This window comes from Hemiscyllium ocellatum, chromosome 34 (assembly GCF_020745735.1).
Source record: "Hemiscyllium ocellatum isolate sHemOce1 chromosome 34, sHemOce1.pat.X.cur, whole genome shotgun sequence".
NCBI lineage: Eukaryota > Metazoa > Chordata > Chondrichthyes > Orectolobiformes > Hemiscylliidae > Hemiscyllium > Hemiscyllium ocellatum.
The window spans coordinates 4,918,270-4,938,498 of record NC_083434.1 but is presented as its reverse complement, the minus strand read 5'-3'; the positions used below and the strand labels follow the sequence as shown (position 1 = coordinate 4,938,498).

The 20,229-nt window shown below is 43.8% G+C and overlaps 1 protein-coding gene across 2 annotated transcripts in view; it reads right to left on the bottom strand.

Moving 5' to 3' along the window:
* The window catches only part of c34h18orf21 (chromosome 34 C18orf21 homolog), a 69,452-nt gene that overhangs the window by 40,286 nt on the left and 8,937 nt on the right, over positions 1-20,229 (bottom strand). The window contains exon 1 of one of the 2 annotated variants that reach the window (XM_060850195.1): positions 12,002-12,061. The exons of the other annotated variant lie outside the window; for it this stretch is intronic. The gene's annotated coding sequence lies outside the window, so the exon portion shown is untranslated. Of the gene's footprint in view, positions 1-12,001; positions 12,062-20,229 lie in introns of those variants that run through there. 2 annotated transcript variants of the gene reach the window in all.

Genomic DNA, 20,229 nt, shown 5'->3' with positions numbered 1-20,229 from the left:
GCCTGACATCGATGGTGGGCAAGTTGTGGGAGGGTATCCTGAGGGACAGGATGTACATGTATTTGGAAAGGCAAGGACTGATTAGGGATAGTCAACATGGCTTTGTACGTAGGAAATCATATCTCACAAACGTGATTGAGTTTTTTTGAAGTAACAAAGAAGATCGATGAGGGCAGAGTAGTAGATGTGATCTATATGGATTTCAGTAAGGCTTTCGACAAGATTCCTCATGGGAAACTGATTAGCAATGTAAGATCTCATGGAATACAGGGAAAACTACTGTAAGTAATCTAATTTAATCTAATCAGACTGGAGGCCTGTGACCAGTGGAGTGCCACAAGGATCGGTGCTGGGTGCACTACTTTTCATCATTTACATAAATGATTTGGATGCGAGCATAAGAGGTACAGTTAGTAAGTTTGCAGATGACACCAAAATTGGAGGTGTAGTGGACAGTGAAGAGGGTTACCTCAGATTACAACAGGATCTGGACCAGATGGGCCAATGGGCTGAGAAGTGGCAGATGGAATTTAATTCAGATAAATGCGAGGTGCTGCATTTTGGGAAAGCAAATCTTAGCAGGATTTATACACTTAATGGTAAGGTCCCAGGGAGTGTTACTGAACAAAGAGACCTTGGAGTGCAGGTTCATAGTTCCTTGAAAGTGGAGTCGCAGGTAGATAGGATAGTGAAGGACGCGTTTGGTATGCTTTCCTTTACTGGTCAGAGTAAAGAGTACAAGAGTTGGGAGGTCATGTTGTGGCTGTACAGGACACTGTGGAATATTGCGTGCAATTCTGGTCTCCTTCCTATCGGAAAGATGTTAGGAAACTTGAAAGGGTTCAGAAAAGGTTCACAAGAATGTTGCCAGGGTTGGAGGATTTGAGCTACAGGGAGAGGTTGAACAGGCTGGGGCTGTTTTCCCTGGAGTGTCGGAGGCTGAGGGGTGACCTTATAGAGGTTTACAAAATTGTGAGGGGCATGAATAGGGTAAATAGGCAAAGTCTTTTCCCTGGGGTTGGGGAGTCCAGAACTAGAGGGCATAGGTTTAGGGTGAGAGGGGAAAGATATAAAAGAGACCTAAGGGGCAACCTTTTCACACAGAGGGTGGTAAGTGTATGGAACGAGCTGCCGGAGGAAATGGTGCAACATTTAAGAGGCATTTGAATGGGTCTATGAATAGGAAGGGTTTGGAGGGATACGGGCCGGTACTGGCAGGTGGGACTAGATTGGGTTGGACCGAAGGGTCTGTTCCATCTCTATGACTCTATGAGGTGTTTTTGCTTTACTATAGATTTACAGACTCCCATTAAACATCACTGGATAGAATGGGAAAGAGAGAGAAGCACACAGACAAATATAAAATCTGCTGTGGTGTGCAATAGGAGGAGGCTGTTTTGTCTATTGACTTGCAGGCAGAATGCTAAGGAAAGTTTGTCCATTCACAGAATAGAAGGAGCCTGAGGTGACTTAAGACTGGAAAAGTCACCATAGCAAAGCTCGGAGAAGGAATCACTGAAGTGGGTCTTGCTGCTGAAAGTCAATTTAGGAAGTCTCAGCAGACCAAAGAACAAAAGCCTTCAATAAATCACAGGATATGATAATTCAGCAAAACGAAGAGAAGTGAACTCATAGGAAGCTGGCAGTGACTGAATCATAGTTTATGAAGACTGCAATTCTGTGGACAGCATATGCAGCATGGATTGGTCATTTTAAGACATGAACAAGAACTCTTTTTTTCAGTATTATAGGTATCTAGTAGGTAGGTAACATCTAGTTGATCTGAAAATGTGTTGCTGGAAAAGCACAGCAGGTCAGGCAGCATCCAAGGAACAGGAGATTCGACATTTCGGGCATAAGCCCTTCTTCAGGACTTTTTTGTTGTTGTCCTGAGCTGGGGTAGGTCTAATTGCAGGGAATGTAGGTAGCGACGCATGGCTGCAAGCGTGGAGTGGAGGATCCGGAGGGAGGTCTGTTGCTGGAGGCTTCGGATTTGTTGTAGGTACTGGTTGTCCTGGTTGGGTCCAAATTTTGTTGGTCGGAACGTAGTCCGGAGTCCGTGCGGGATCAGTCGGTTCCGCAGGCGGTGCTGAGGAAGGAGATGTGGCTGTGGTAGCGAGTCTGTTTGAGAACGTGGCTGAAGAGCTTCTGTGCAGAGAAGATGACCTGGGGGGTGCAGTGAGAGGGGGACTCACTGAAATCCTTGTAGAGGGAGGAAGAGAGCTTCTTCAAGGAAGGCATCCTTGCAAGAGGATTCGCAGTAGGTTAAAATCTTTGAGGAGAAAGTGAGGTCTGCAGATGCTGGAGATCAGAGCTGAAAATGTGTTGCTGGAAAAGCGCAGCAGGTCAGGCAGCATCCAAGGAACAGGAGATTCGACGTTTCGGGCATAAGTCCTTCTTCAGGAATCCTGAAGGGCTTATGCCCGAAACGTCGAATCTCCTGTTCCTTGGATGCTGCCTGACCTGCTGCACTTTTCCAGCAACCCATTTTCAGCTCTGATCTCCAACATCTAGTTGATGTTGATTATATAGTAACAAACATTCAATAGCATTCCTACTACTGAATTCCCTCGTAACAAAATTCTGAGGTAACCATCAACAGAAACTGAACTAGACCAAACATATAAATGCTGTGGCTAAAACAGGAGGTCAAAGCTAGGAATTCTGAGGTGTGTAATTCACCTTAACTTCCAAAGCCTGTTCACCATCTACAAAGCACAAGTCAGGGGAGCATTGAATTTTCTCATTTGACTGGTTGAATGCAGGATCAACAGCAAGGACAAGGTAGCTTACTTGAATGACCACCACCTTCAACATTCACTTCCTCCACTATTCCTCCTATGCACAGTGACAGCAGTGAACACCATCTACAAGATGCACTGCAACAACTCGTCAGGGCTCCTTTGAACAAAATCTTCCAAACTTCCAACCTCTGCCATCGAGAGGGACAAAAGCATGAAAGCACCCCACCCAAGAATTCCACTCCAAGGTTCCTCTATCCTCACTGGGTCAAAACCCTGGAACTCCTTAGCAGCATTGTAGATATACCCATCCACCTTGACTCAATAATTCAGGAGGTGGCTCATCACCACTTTCTCAAGTATGAATGGGCATGAACAATAAATACTGGCCTAGTCAGTGATGCCCACATCCCACAAACAATCATTTTTAAAAAAAAACATAAGGAATCACATGACAAGATTCTAAAACAATCACTAGAACTTCAAATATGTTCAAAAGTCTCAACTGAAGTCCCAACAGTAAATATTACTTGGTAACACTGCCACAAAACCTTCCATTACTTATAGTTCATAGAGTGCATAGTACAGGAATGGGTCCTTCAGTTCACGATGTCGTGCCAAACACGATGCCAAACTAAAGTCATCCGTCTGCCTGCCCTTGGTCCATATCCCTCCATTCCTTGCATATTCATGTGCTTATCTAAAGTCTCTTAAACCTTCCTATCATATCTAGCCCCCTGATAGCACATTACAGACTCCTATGACGGTGTAAAAAACTTGCCCCTCACATCTCCCTCGAACTACATTCCCCCAGTTTTAGACTTTTCAACTCTGGAAAAGAGAAATGTATGCATCTCAATTTTATCCAATTCTATCAAGTCTCCCCTCAGCCTCTGCTGCTCCAGAGAAAACAACCCAAGTTTTTCTAATCTCTCCTTATAGCTCATATCCTCTGATCCAGGCAGCATCCTGGTAAATCTTTTCTGCACCCTCTCCAAAGCCTCCACACATCCTTGCTGTGATGTGGCAACCAGAACTGAGTGCAATACTCTATGTGTGGCCTAGCCAAAGTCTTAGGAAGTTGCAACGTGACATCCTATCTCTTGTACTCAATTCCTTGATCAATAAAGACAAGCACGCCATACACCTTGTTTACCATCCTATCTACTTGCATAGCCACTTTCAGGGAACTATGGACTTGAACCCCAAGAACTCTCTGTATATTGATCAATTGTAGGACCCCAAATAGCATTAACAGGCAGCACATGGAGCAGTAATAGATTTTTTTTCTTAATTTTTTCACAGCATGAGGGCATCGCTGGCCAAGCCAGCATTTATTGCCCATCTCTGATTACCCAGAGGGTAGTTAACAATCAACCACATTGCTGTGGGTCTGGAGTCACATGTAGGCCAGACCAGGTAAGGATGGCAGTTTCCTTCCCTAAAGGACATTAGTGAATCAGATGGGTTTTTCCAATATTTGACAATTGATTCATGGTCATCATTAAACTCTGACTTCCAGATATTACTGAGTTCAAATTATACCATCTGCCATGGTGGGATTTGAACCAGGGTCCCCTGGGTGTCTGGATTAACAGTCTAGCAAAAACACCACTGGGCCATTGCTTCTCCTTGGAGGGATTATTCTGCTTTTTGCAGACAGGCCATATAAAGCTGGGCAATCTTTCACATAGTCAGGTAGCTGCACAGATGTAGTTGTACTGGAACTGCTTTGCTACCAACCTTAGCATAAACCACATCATCTGACACCACCCCTCCAACCGTAACAAGGACAGAACCCCCCTGGTGCTCACCTTCCACCCTACCAACCTTCGCATAAACCACATCATCCAACCACCCTACCTCCTATAAAAATGCCATCCTGTATTCCCAATTCCTCCGCCTCTGCCGTATCTGCTCCCAGGAGGACCAGTTCCACCACAGAACATACCAGATGGCCTCCTTCTTTAAAGACCGCAATTTCCCTTCCCACATGGTTAAAGATGCCCTCCAACGCTATCCACATCCCGCACCTCCATCCTCAAACCCCACACCTCCAACCGTAACAAGGACAGAACCCCCCTGGTGCTCACCTTCCACCCTACCAACCTTTGCATAAACCACATCATCTGACCTCACTGCCTGCTTTGCTAGAGGCAGGAGTAATTCTGGAGAAGGCTTCAGCAATAACAACTACAGTTTGATCAAGCCCCTGGCCTTTAGAACACATACAGCACTCAGGCATTTCTTGATATCATGCAGAATGAACCAAAGTGGTTAATACCTGGCATTGGAGATGGAGGAGCTCTCAGAAGGCTGAGAACGAACAATGGCTCAGCACTTTTGTATAAATATAGGGGCAAATGCTTCAGTCATGTCGTTTGCATGCTCATATGGGGCTCTGTTATTGACAGTAGACAATTTTTGTAACATTCTCCTTGAGTTAGTTAACTGAACATCAGAATTCATGACCAAATATGGCAGAACATTGACCTGATCTGCTGGTTCAGGAATTGCCCAGCTCTGTGGTTATGGCATTCTGATTCGGCTTTAGCTTTTTCAGTTGATGGTTTAGTTTTAGGTGCACCTGTTGCTGCTCTTGGCATGCTCTTCTATACTCTTCATTAAGGCAAGGTTAATAACTAGTGTCAGGAATATGCCAGGTTCTAAGCTTGTAGATTGAAGTGGAATACAATACTGCTGCTGCCGACAACACCTCAGATTCAGTTTTAAGCTGCTAGATCTAAATCTATCCTATTTAGCACAGCAACACTGGCACATAAATTGGACAGTAATCTACGACTTTGGTCCTGTGGCTGGTGATGAGACACAGCCTGGTAATCATGACCTTCAGGACTCAACCAGCTCAGTCAGTTTGAGAAAGTTTTGCTGGACATTGAAGTTCCATAGTCAGAGTCTACTGCATCGCTGCTACTTTTACTGTGCTTATTCCAAGGAATGTTTCATATGGCAGCATACTGATTGATTAGCTGAGGGAAGGCAATAGGTAGTAATCAGGTAGTTTCATTATTATGCTTAGCCTAGTTCCTGAGAATGTTGAGGATTGTCAGAACTATTCAGTCTTGACTGGACATTGTTATATTGTCACCTCTACAGGGTCTGTCCCATTGATCAGAAAATCAATGCCATGAATTATGATAAGGAGTCTGAATCCAAGTCTGACTAAGTTAGCTGAAAGGTACAATTCTGAGGCTATGACTATGTAAGATTATTGCTGCATGAGTTAGTGATGAGAATGTCTCAGGAATTTGGTCAGGTGCTCCTTCCTGATGTTAAACCTAGGTTAATCCTGCATGTTATGTCTAATTTTATTCTCATCTGAAATTTTATAGTAGTTTGATACAACTACTGAGCTATTAGACTCTTTCAGAGAACAGAGAAGATGTAAGCATATTGCTGACAGTTTATATAGTGACCAAGCTAGTTAAAAAGATGGCAGATTTCCCTACCCAACATTATACGAAATGATCAAAATGTGTCGATGATAATCTGGTAGTTTTACGGTCACCACTGATAATTCTTTTAAACCTGAATTAAGCAAACAAAATGTAAAGGTGCCAATGACAGGACTTGATCATTTGTGGTACAGCAACATTACCATTATACCACCGTACCTGTGATTTTAGGAATCAAATGAAATAGCATTCAACCCTTTACTTTGTCCTTTGTTTTTGTACTCACCTAAAATCAAGAAAGCCAAGCGTGAATATTTCCCTTGCTCGTTAGCTAAACACAATGCAACAACTGAAGCATCACAGAGATCACCTTCACACTACACTCGACGGTCCCTGCCCAGTAGCAAGAGCTAACATGGGAGCCAAGCCACTGCTTAAGGAGCTGGCAGCAACACGAACTTCAGTTTCTCCTGAAAACAGCAATGCTACTCTCAAAGTATACCTCAAAAATGCCATGCTGACCTGCCAGCTATGGAGTCAAAGAATAATAAAAATAACTTTTCTTACTATAGAACTTTAATGTATTAAAACATCCTAAGGTACTTCACAGCAGTATTATAAAACAAAAAAATGACAAATATTTGGTCAACAAACTATGTTTTAAGGAATTTCTTAAAAATTGAGGGAGAGGGACAGAAAGATGCAGGAAGGGAATTCCAGATTTGGGTCTCAACAATGAAAGCACAGCCATCAATCATGAAGCAATTAAAGTCAGGGATACTCGAGAGCATTGATGTCGGGTTAGAGATGAATACAAAAATAGGAGGAGCCAACACACAGGTATTGAAACAAAAGGGTTTTTAGAATGGAGGCATTGCTTAATCAGATCAGTGTTGGTCAACTAGTGTTGGGTTCACACAAGGATAGCAGGACTTTCAAAGTACTCAAGTTTACATGGAAGAATATTTTGGGGGTGGGGTGGGGGGAGAAAGACAGGGGATGCAACTTTGTCAGGATAGAACAGTTAGGTCTGCAGCCAACAAAACAATAAGCACCTCAGCAGCATAATCATAACTAAGGTAGCAAAAAGAGGTTACAATAACCCTTGGAATCATACATATGTAAGCATGCGCTACAATAATGGACTGCAGCACTAGAGATGCTTCTCTGAATCTACAACCTCATAACAGATGGAGAGTTATACTCCTTTGCCTTAAAACTTTCATGACTGCCTGAAAAAGAGAACATTCCAGCCTGTGAAGTTATGTTAATCTATTTATTCACAAAGTTATATACTTGTGTCCATTTATTTCCATTCATTCCTGTCATTCCCATTCTTTTCAATATAATTTAGCTGTATTCTGAAATGAAAACTCAGAACACAATTCCTCAGCTTAAATGTAATCCTGAAAATCTGAAGTACTAAGACATTCCTTCCATTAACCCTTACGAGGTTCTGAACTCCAAGTATACTTCCTTGACACAAAGTACCCGATATGAATCGGTCTGCCTCAAAACATTTGTTAGATATTTTTCCTTCTAATCTTTAATCCAATTTATAGCCAGCCATCCGACTCAGATTATTTTAAATTGATAATCAACAATGGCAAATCTGAACAAGTTGAAACCATTGTGCTATACTTCCATTGTACTGGAACCTTTTCCTGACCTTGGTCTCCTTTTTAAGCTGGTTAATTTTGGGACTGTTCTGTACATCCAGTCAGTCAGATATTATACAGGTCACACCACACAAGTCTCTCCGCCCTCTGGCTTTCATTACATCAATGGAAAAAAATGAAATTAAAAATGAAAAAAATGAATTGGTTCTAGTGCCTGTCATACTACAAATCTAAAATATGCAACGTGTTATTGAAGATGAATAATCTAAAATTGTACAAAAATCCCTTCAGCAGCTATATTGATGTTTTTGCATACATATCTGAAGTGAAGTATTTATATATATTGCAGTTCTAAAGAATAATTATATTACACTAGAAAAGTTTGCCCCTTCTCACTTCACAGATGCTGCCAGACCTTGGAGCGCAGGTTCATAGCTCCATGAAAGTGGAGTCGCAGATAAATACGATAGTGAAAGCTGCATTTAGTATGCTTTCCTTTATTGGTCAGGGTATCGAGTACAGGAGTTGGGAGGTCATGTTGCAGCTGCACAGAACATTGGTTAGGCCACTTTTGGAATATTGCATGCAATTCTGGTCTCCTTCCTATCGGATGTTGTGAAACTTGAAAGGTTCTGAAGATTTACAAGGATGTTGCCAGGGTTGGAGGATTTGAGCTGTAGGGAGAGGTTGAATAGGCTGGGGCTGTTTTCCCTGGAGCATCGGAAGCTGAAGGGTGACCTCAGGTTTATAAAATCATGATGGGGCATGGATAGGATAAATAGACAAGGTCTTTTCCCTGGGGTGGGGAGGTCTAGAACTAGAGGGCATAGGTTTAAGGTGAGAGGGGAAAGATGTAAAAGAGACCACCCTAGTGTGCTTCCAATTAAACCTGTTGGACTATAACCTGGTGTTGTGTGATTTTTAACTTTGTATACCCCAGTCCAACACCGGCTGCTCGAGGAAGTGATGGGGCCTAGTTCAATTGCAACATTTCAAAGGCATCTGGATGGGTATATGAACAGGAAGGATATGGGCCTGGTGCTGGCAGGTGGGACTAGATTGGGTTGGGATATCTGGTCGGCATGGACAATTTGGACCGAAGGGTCTGTTTCTGTGCTGTACATCTCTATGACTCTATGACCTGATTTTCTCCAATACAAATTTCAGATGTCCAGCATCCGCGATACTTTGCTTTAATTTTACAAAAGTTGTGTGTTTAATGATGAAATATGAGTCAATTTAATGTGATCTGATTCACATACTTTTTTTTTGTTTCAAAATGTCAACGCAAAAGGATCAATAAGAAAATTGGTGGCATACAAACAAAAACCAAGACTCTCCCACATACAGTATGACTGTCTTTCTAATTTAAAACACAACTAAGTAGATCATACGTAGAAGCTGTTGGTACTTGAAGCCAATTCAGTCTGTACATGTGAAGTCTAACCGTTGAAATAAGACATAAGCTCCCAATGTACAGCTATCCATAAATAAATCTGCCTGGATCTGCTCAGGAGCTCTCACACCATAAGCAGCTTTATACTTCTTGTTACAACACAGCCAGCTGTTACCAGCATCCATTGTGATTATCTAGGGCAACAATTTCTACATAAAGTCTAATTTGAAAATAGGACAATATGAATCCCATGTGATCCCAATTAATCAGAAGCTCAAATGGTCTATTGATTGCTCCATTGACTAATTTCATACACAATTTTAATTTCTCAAACTTGCTAATTGCAATCATTAGAAATCCCATTAAAAATACAGACTTACCTCAATTTTTAGTTAATTAAAAATATTATACTGTTCTTTACAGAACTCTCCTTGGCTCAGTAATAGTTTATTTTGTCCTTCGCAAATAAATTAACTGATGTTAATAACAGTAGATTTAAAAAAAAACAAGTAAACAAACAGTGCAGTGTAATTTCATATCTGTCCTTGGGAAATCTCATTATCAGAACTACATAGTGATTTCAGAGCCTGGTCAGTTAAGTGGTTGCCTCAGAGACTGAGGGGCAACATTATAGAGGTTTATAAAATTATGAGGACACGGATAGGGTAAATAGATCTTTTTCCTAGTGTGGGGGAGTCCACAATTGGCAGGCATAGGTTTAAAGTGAGAGGGGAAAGATTTAAAAGGGACCTTAGGGGCACCTTTTTCACACAGAAAGTGGTGTAAGTATGGAACAAGCTGCCAGAGGTGGTGCAATTACAACATTTAAAAGGCATCTGGATGGATATAGGAATAGGAAGGGTTTAGAGCAATTTGGGCCAAAAACTGACAAATGGGATTAGATTTAATTTGGATATCTGCTCAGTATGCACGAGTTGGGATGAAGGGTTTGTTTCCATGCTCTGCAGCTCTATGTCTCTATTTGCTGGCACCATCCCCATCCTGCACATGAAAGTCTATAACAGATGCCCAATTTTAATTTAGCCTTTAATTAAACAAAAATGTGCTTGTTAACCTAAAAGGAGGTTATCAATTTTATGTAATTTTCTGGGATACCAATTTTTCCGGCCACACAATTTGTCCCTATCTTCTGGGATAAACAAACTTCTGAAATAATGTACACTTTTGTTTCTAATGCATACTCCTAATGAAAGCACTGAATAGTTGAATAAATTCACTGACCCTGAATTCCCAGCAGATGACTATGTTGAAAACAGCACAGTTAAAGAATGTGTGCTGTAATTGTACCAGCCTCCATCACTTCCTCCAGCAGCTCATTCCATACATGCACCACCTTTTGCATGAAAAGAGTTGCTCCTTAAGTCCCAATCTCCTCCACCCACCCCCTCCAAACCCTATGCCCTCTAGTTTTAGACTCCCCCACCCTCGGGAAAAGACCTTGTCTATTTACCCTATCAATACCTCTCATGATTTTATAAATCTCTATAGGTTACCCATCAGCCTACACAAAAACAGGGAGAATGGCCCAAGCCTATTCAACCTCACCCTACAACTGAAACCCTGCAACCCTGGCAACATCTTTAAGTCTTTTCTGAACCCTTTCAAGTTTCACAACATCCTTCCAAAAGCAGGGAGACCAGAATTGCACATAATATTCCACAAGTGGCCTAACCAATATCCTGTACAGCCTCAACATGACCTCCCAACTCCTCTACTCAATGCTGTGACCAATAAAGGAAAGCATACCAAATGCCTTCTTCACTATTGTACCTACCTGCGACTCCACTTTCAAAGAACTATTACCTGCACTTCAAGGTCTCTTTGTTTAGCAATACTCTAAAATTAGGGTCACTCTATATCGAAGGGTCAACCTGACAATTGTCACAGGCTCAGCAGTTATCTATACAAAAAAAAATAAAATTTAGAGCTAATAGCTGTGGTAAAATGATAGATTCTCAGTTTTAATCACATTAAACTGCTCTTAAAAAGGGCTCTTGTGATGCCCTACTTTTGGACCAGAAGTTCCAGGTTTGAGTCCCGTCTGCTCCAGAGAGCTGTGGAATAACATGCCTGAACAAGTTGTTTAAAAATACTTTTAAGCTGCTATCATTACTGAAAAGGACATGATTCCCTTTTGTCATCGCTTGTTCAATGTGCTGCAAGATTCACAAAGTGATAGTAGATGGGGATCACCGACAGTAAACTGACCATCATGCTGCTGTATTGTTTCTGAACTCTGCTCTAGATTTGCCACTAAGTAACAGTGCACCAACTTATTTATTGCAGCACAACTGACATCTTTGTAAAGAGACGTAATAGATAAACAACTTTTTCTCTTCAGAAGGAAATGAGGCCCAAGTAAACAACATTAACTGAGATAGCAAGTCTTAACACAATTCCACAACGAATATTACGCAACAATTTCATCGAAAGAATCTCGTGACAATTCAACTTCACTTTTCTCTCCTTTCCTGTTGTCTTAGATTTTTCCCTTTTCCTCAACATACCCAAATCTCACCACTGATTCTTTTAAAGAACTTAAATTTATCTCAACTACAGACATGAGTCCGATGGAGATTAACAAATTGCATAGTAAATCAAAATTCTTCATAAGAACCACAACCTGGAGCACACGTTTAGCTCTTCAAGTTTGCTCATTTAGCCACATTCATCAATCCACTTCAACTTCTCTTTCCTCAATATTGGAAAGGTACAGAAATCATAGTCTGACTGGACCATGGGGCTGACCTCGTCCGGTCACCACGTCTCAGGCAAGGGCAAAGATTGAGGAGAATCCTTCATGGTTACCTCACACCGCAATGCAAACCAGCCGTTCTTCAAAGTGAGCTAACTGACTCCCAAACAATACTTTGTTTTGAATACAGGCAGTCCCTGGGTTACAAACAAGTTCCGTTCTGGACTCCGTTCCCAAGTAAACCAGAACACAATGCAGGATAATGGAAAGCAGCTGTTTGTAAGTGCCGGAAATGTTTGTACGTTAAGTCTTTAAAATTATAACCATGTACAGGATCACATTCATAATTAGATCATGACAGATACAAGAATTTGAAAAAAAGGGCAGCACGGTGGCTCAATGGTTACCACTGCTGCCTTATAGTGTCAGAGTCCCTGGTTCAATTCCAGCAGTGGGTGACTGTCTGTGTGGAGTTTGCACATTGTCCCAGTGTCTGTGTGGGTTTCCTCCGGGTGCTCCGGTTTCCTCCCACATTCCAAAGACGAGCAGGTCAGGTGAATTGGCCATGCTCAATTGTCCATAGTTGTTCCCACAGAATGTCCTATCTGTTCCCCCTAACTATGTAGTCCTCAACGACTGGATTTTCAGCATGTGATTCCATTGAGGCACAACACCATGAATCACTGAAAGTTAACACTATGGTTAACAACCATATTTGATAGGTGCATTAGTCAGAGGGGGGGATGGGTTACTCTTCGGAGGGTCGGTGTGGACTTGTTAGGCTGAAAGGCCTGTTTCCACACTGTATGAATTCTAATCCAATCTAATCTAATCATAAGTATGAGCACTTGTAAGTTGGACATTAGTAAATCAGGGACAACCTGTATACTAAATGACTGAGCATTCACAGAACTCTTGGGGTAGAAATTTCAAGATTAACAGCCTTTTGAATGATAAATGTGCTCATCTCAGTTGTAAATGGCCAACTCTTGTCAGGCTGAGACTCTGGTTTAGATTCCCCAACACAGGGAAATATTTTTGTAGCATGTCAAACCACTTAAGATTTTAAGTGGATCATCTTTCTTCAAAATGGCAGGAAATAAAGGCCTAGTCCACTCAATTATTCCTAACAGGACAACCCTCTCATCCTAGGAACCCAGTTTTAGTGAACCTTTTTTACAAATCCTCTGTGCAACAACACACTTGATTAGTTCAGGAGAGTAAACCTTTCTTACAGTACAGGCCTCACCAATGTCCTTAATAAAAATTATTTTCTCATACTCCAATCTCTTTGCAATAAGTATTATTTAGATTAGATTAGATTACTTACAGTGTGGAAACAGTCCAACAAGTCCACACCGACTCGCCAAAGCGCAACCCACCCATACCCCTATATTTACCCCTTACCTAACACTACGGACAATTTAGCATGGCCAATTCACCTGACCCGCACATCTTTGGACTGTGGGAGGAAACCGGAGCACCCGGGGGAAACCCACGCAGACACGGGGAGAACGTGCAAACTCCACACAGTCAGTTGCCTGAGTCAGGAATTGAACCCGGGTCTCAGGCGCTGTGAGGCAGCAGTGCTAACCCCTGTGCCACCGTGCCACCCTAATTTGCGGTCCAAATTGTTTACACTTATGTGTTAACTTTCAGTGATTCATGGTGTTGTGCCTCAATGGAATCACATGCTGAAAATCAAGTCGTTGGGGGCTACATAGTTAGGGGGAACAGATAGGACGTTCTGTGGGAACAAGAGACTCACGGTTGGTGTGTTGCCTCCCACATGCCAGGGTTCGTGATGTCTCAGATTGTGTTTTCAGGATCCTTGAGGGGGAGTGGGAGCAGCCCCAAGTCATGGTCCACATAGGCACTAACAACATAGGTAGGAAAAGGGATGAGGATTTAAGACAGAAATTCAGGGAGCTAGGTGGAAGCTCAGAGCAAGAACAAACAGTTATTATCTGTTTTTTTTGCCAGTGCCATGTACTAGCGAAGCAAGGAATAGGGAGAGAGAGAAGTTGAACACGGGCTCCAGGGATTTGGCGGGGGGGGAATTTTGGATGCCTGGACACTTGGGGCTCAATCTGGGGTAAGTGGGATGTCTATAGACAGGATGGTCTACACCTGAACCAGTGATATTCGGCGGGCGGGTGGGGGTTGTTAATGCTATTCGCAAGGGTTAAACTAATTCAGCAGTGGAATGGGAAACTAACCTGCAGTTCCAGTCTCCAGGAAATTGGGAGCAGTGAGATCAGAAATGAGGTTTCAGGGTCATAAGAGTTCACTGGCAAGCTGGAAGGTGGTTCGAAGTGTGTCTACTTCAACGACAGGAACATCCGAATAAAGTGAGTGAATTTGCAGCATCAGTTGGTACCTGAGATTTTGATGTTGTGGCCATTTCAGAGACATAGAGCAGGGACAGGAATGGTTGTTGCAGGTTCTGGGATTTACATGTTTCAGTAAGAACAGAGAAGATAATAAAAGAGTGGGGGGGGGGTGGAATGGTTAGTGAAAGACAGTATTACAGTGGCAGAAAGAACGTTTAAGGACTCATCTACTTAGGTAGTAAGGGCTGAGGTTAGAAACAGGAAAGAATAGTTCGCCCTATTGGGAGTTTTCTAAAGGCTTGCAAATAGTCCCAAAAATGTAAAGGAAAGGATTGCAAAGATGGTTCTGGATAGGAGGGAGAGTATGGATGGTTGTTATGGGGGACTTTAACCTTCCAAATATGACTGGAAATACTATCGTTACATGGGTCAGTTTTTGTCCAATGTGTGCAGGATGGTTGCCTGACAGTATGTAGACAGGCCAATAAGGAGTGAGGCCACATTGGATTTGGTACTGGGTAATGAACCTAGCCAGGTGTTAGATTTAGGTAGGTGAACACTTTGGTGACAGTGGCCACAATTCAGTTATGTTTATTTTATCTATGGAAAGGAATAGGTATATACTGCAGGGCAAGAATTAATGCTGGAGGAAAGGCAATTATGATGCAATTAGGCAAGATTTAGGGTGCATAGGATGGGGAAGGAAACAACAGGGCTTGGGCACAATTGAAATGTGGAGCTTATTCAAGGAACAGCTACTGCAGGTCCTTGATAAGTATGTACCTGTCAGGCAGGAAGGAAGTCGGAAGGAAGTGGTCGTGAGAGGGAACCGTGGTTTACGAAAGAAGTCGAATCCCTTGTCAAGTGGAAGAAGGCAGCTTATGGAAGGATGGGATATGAACGCTCAGTTAGGATGCTTGAGTGTTACAAGTTACCAGGAAAGACCTAAAGAGAGAGCTAAGAAGAGCCAGGAGGGAACGTGAGAAGTCATTGGCAGGTACGATCAAGGAAAACCTTGAAGCTTTCTATAGATATATCAGGAATAAAGAATGACTTGAATCAGATTAGGGCCAAAATCTTCCAGGAGAAAGTGAGGACTGCAGATGCTGGAGATCAGAGTTGAAAAGGTGTTGCTGGAAAAGCGCAACAGGTCAGGCAGCATCCAAGGAGCAGGAGAATCGACATTTTGGGCATGAGTCCTTCTTCAGGAATGAGGAAAATGTGCCAAGCAGACTAAGATAAAAGATAAATCTGAGTTCATCCCTTGTGGTTGGAGGGTTTCTAGGCGGAAGATGAGGCGTTCTTCCTCCAGCCGTCGTCTTGCTGTGGTCTGGGGATGGAGGAGTCCAAGGACATGCATGTCCTTGGTGGAGTGGGAGGGGGAGTTGAAGTATTGAGCCACGGGGCGGTTGGTCCGGGTGTCCCAGAAATGTTCTCTGAAATGTTCTGCAAGTAGGCGGCCTGTCTCCCCAATATAGAGGAGGCCACATTGGGTGCAGCGGATGCAGTAAATGATGTGTGTGGAAGTGCAGGTGAATTTGTGGTGGATATGGAAGGATCCCTTGGGGCCTTGGAGGGAAGTAAGGGGGGAGGTGTGGGCGCAAGTTTTGCATTTCTTGCGGTTGCAGGGGAAGGTGCCGAGAGTGGAGGTTGGGTTGGTGGGGGGCATGGACCTGACGAGGGAGTCACGGAGGGAGTGGTCTTTTCGGAATGCTGAGGGAGGGGAGGGAAATTGGAGTCCGTTCGGAGGTGGCGGAAACGACGACGGATGATACGATGTATATGGAGGTTAGTGGGGTGGTGGTGAGGACCAGTGGGGTTCTGTCTTGGTGGCGATTGGAGGGGTGGGGCTCAAGGCCAGAGGATTGGGAAGTGGAGGAGATGCGGTGGAGAGCATCGTCGACCACATCTGGGGGGAAATTGCGGTCTTTGAAGAAGGAAGCCACCTGGGTTGTTCGGTATTGGAACTTTTCCTCCTGGGAGCAGATGCGGCGGAGATGAAGGAATTGGGAATATGGGATGGCGTATTTACAGGGGGCAGGGTGGGAGGAGGTGTAGTCTAGGTAGCTGTGGGAGTCGGTAGGTTTATAGTAAACGTCCGTGTTGAGTCGGTTGTCTGAGATAGAAATGGAAAGGTCGAGGAAGAGGAGGGAGGAGTCTGAGACAGTCCAGGTAAATTTGAGGTTGGGGTGGAAGGTGTTGGTAAAGTCGATGAACTGTTCAACCTCCTCGTGGGAGCACGAGGCAGCGCCAATACAGTCATCGATGTAGCGGAGGAAAAAGTGGGGGGTGGTGCCAGTGTAGCTGCGGAAGATGGACCGTTCCACATATCCTCCGAAGAGGCAGGCATAGCTGGGGCCCATGCGGGTGCCCATGGCAACTCCTTTTGTTTGGAGGAAGTGGGAGGATTGGAAAGAGAAGTTGTTCAGAGTGAGGACCAGTTCAGTCAGTCGAAGGAAAGTGTCAGTGGAAGGGTACTGGTTGGTACGGCGGGAAAGGAAGAAGCGGAGGGCTTTGAGTCCTTCGTGATGGGGGATGGAGGTGTACAGGGACTGAATGTCCATGGTGAAGATAAGGCGTTGGAGGCTGGGGAAGCGAAAATCATGGAGGAGGTGGAGGGCGTGGGTGGCGTCCCGAACGTAGGTGGAGAGTTCTTGGACTCAGGGGGACAGGACCGTGTCAAGGTATGTAGAGATGAGTTCGGTGGGGCAGGAGCAGGCTGAGACAATGGGTCGGCTGGGGCAGTCAGGTTTGTGGATTTTGGGCAGGAGGTAGAAATGGGCGGTGCGGGGTTGTGGGACTATGAGGATGGAGGCGGTGGATGGGAGATCCCCTGAGGTGATGAGGTTATGGATGGTCTGGGAGATGGTGGTTTGGTGGTGGGGGGGGGTCATGGTCAAGGGGGCAATAGGAGGTGACCGCGAACTGGCATTTAGCCTCAGCAATATAAAGATCGGTGCACCATACTACTACTGCACCTCCCTTGTCTGCAGGTTTGATAGTGAGGTTGGGGTTGGAATGGAGGGAGTGGAGGGCTGCACGTTCCAAGGGTGAGAGGTTGGAGTGGGTGAGAGGGCTAGAGAGGTTGAGGCAGTTAATGTCGCACTGGCAGTTGGCTATGAAGAGATCAAGGGCAGGTAAGAGGCCAGCACGGGGGGTCCAGGTGGATGGGGTGTGTTGGAGGCGGGAGAAGGGATCGTCAGAGGGTGGGCGAGAATCCTGGTAGAAGAAGTAGGCAAAGGCAACGGAAGAATTGTTCGATGTCTCGCCGCATGTTGAACTCGTTAATCCGAGAGAGTGTAGGGGAATGAAGGTGAGGCCTCTGTCAAGGACTGATCTTTAAAACTCAGAGAGGAGTAGTTCTGGAGGGATGGTGAAAATATGGCAGGGCTGGGAGCTAGGACCTGGTGTGGGGCTGGAGCTGGGAGTGGGGGCGGGGTTAGGCGTGGGGCAGGAATTGGGGCGGGGACGGAAATCGGGACAGAGCGGGAGATTAGGGCCAGTCGAGGATAGTAGTGGGAAGTTGCGTGTGGAGTCTGAGGAGGTAGGGCAAGTGCTAAGTGAATATTTTTCCTTAGTATTCACGCTGGAAAAAGAATGTTGTCGAGGAGAATACAAGCTACTGGACTAGACTGGATTGAGGTTCACAAGGTGGCTGTGCTAACTATTTTCACACTTTCCAGAATTGCTAAGTCCCCTGGGTTAGATGGGACTTATCCTAGAATTCTCTGGGAAGCCAAGGAGGAGATTGCAGAGTCCTTGGCTTTGATCTTTATGTCATCACTGTCTATAGAAATAGTGCCAGAAGACCGAAGGATAGCAAATGTCCCTATATTGTAGAAGGGGAGGAAAGCCAACCCTGGTAATTATAAACCAGTGAGCCTTTCTTCGGTTATGGGTGAAGTGTTGGAAAAGGTTATAATTATAATCCCTATTTCTTATAGAGAGGAATAAGTTGATTAGGGATAGTCAACATGATTTTGTGAAAAGTAGGTCATACCTGACAAATCTTACTGAATTCTTTGAGATGGTAACCAAACAGGTGGATGAGGGTAAAACAGTTGACGTGGTGTATATGGATTTCAGTAAGGCATTTGATAAGGTATCCTATGGTAGGCTATTGCACAAAATATGGAGGCATGGGATTCAGAGTGATTTAGCGGTTTGGATCAGAAATTGGCTAGCTGAAAAGAAGACGAGGGTGGTGGTTGATGGGAAATGTTCATCCTGGAGTTTAGTCACGAGTGGTGTACTGCAAGGTTCTGTTTTGGGGCCACTGCTGTTTGTCATTTTTATACGTGACCTAGATGGATGTGTTAGTAAATATGCAGATGATACTAAGGTCAGTGGAATTGTGGATGTTGCTGAAGGAGGTTGCAGGTTACAGAGGGACATAGACAAGCTGCAGAGCTAGACTGAGGTGGCAAGTGTAGTTTAATGCAGAAAAGTGAGAACTGATTCACTTTGGAAGGGGCAACAGGAATAAACAGTACTGGGCTAAGATTCTTGGTAGTGTAGATGAGCAGAGAGATCTTGGGGTCCATGTAATAGATCCCTGAAAGTTGCCACCCAGGTTGTTAGTATGGTTAAGAAGACATATGGTGTGTTAGGTTTTATTAGTAGAGGGATTGAGTTCTGGAGCAGTGATGTCATGCTGCAACTGTACAAAGCTCTGGTGTGGCCACACTCCGAGTATTATGTACAGTTCTGGTCACCACACTATAGGAAGGATGTGGAAGCACTGGAAAGGGTTCAGAGGAGATTTACTAGGATGTTGCCTGGTATGGAGGGAAGGATTTATGAGGAAAGGCTGAGGGACTTCAGGCTGTTTTTATTAGAGAGAAGATGATTGAGAGGTGACTTAATTGAGACATGTAAAATAATCAGAGGGTTAGAAAGGGTGGACAGTGAGAGTCTTTTTCCTCAGATGGAGATAGCTAGCCTGAGGGGACATAGCTTTAAATGAGGGGAGATAGATATAGGACAGATGTCAGACGTAGTTTCTTTACTCAGAGTAACAGGGGCACAGAATGCCCTGACTTCAGCAGTAGTAGACTCACCAACTTTAAGTTCTATAAGTCCCGCTATTTCCAAGTGATCAAAAAAGTTAATTACACAAAATTTTCTGAACGATCTTTTAGACCGAAGTTGACAGAAAGCACAGGCCAGATTAAAGTGCTTTAAAAAATTACTATTTATCAAAATAAATGTATTCAAGTAACAAATTAAGTGTTATGAATCACTGATATATAACTCTAACCATTTCAAAAATTCCCCCTCAAAAATAAATGGACATTATGGGCAGAGGGAAACACAAGGAATATAGTTCAGTTCCAACCACAGAGTTTGCTGAGGTGACCCTTTCGCTGATCAGACTGCCGTTTCTCAATATTCCCTTTTTCGGACACACTCACTTGTTTGAAGGGCCACAGAGTGGTTTGTTCACACTCAAGGGTCTTTGACTTGTTACCCAGCTCGGCGAACAGAACCACAACAACGAGCATCCGAGCTACAAATCTTCTCACAAACTTTGAACTCAAGTCACAGCTTACAGCAGCTGATGAGACAAAATAAACTGACTTCATTCCAGCTAGAACATTTTATACTGCAGAGCAGAAACACAGCCCTTCCCCTTACAAAAGTCCAATTGCTTCCGACCAGAATATTCACACCCCCAAGCTATTCAGCCACCTGGGAGCCAATCATCAACAACTGGTCACTTGCCCACAGACCAGATACTTGTTGCTGGACAAATCTCCATTTAATACACAACATGCTTGCTACAGCTAGTTTGTAATCAGACTTTTCAAGCAGCTGTATAAACAGCAGTATGACAAAGATTATTTTATCTTCAGTTTTTTTTTGAAGACAGGTCGTAAAGGCAGAGGTGCCAAAGAGTCTAGTTTAAAATAGATGGGGAGTGGCCAGTTCTCCCAGTTCAGATTTTTTAAAAATTGTCTCTTTTGTAGCTGTAGCAGTCACATGATGAGAGTCCAGGGGAGTTGCAA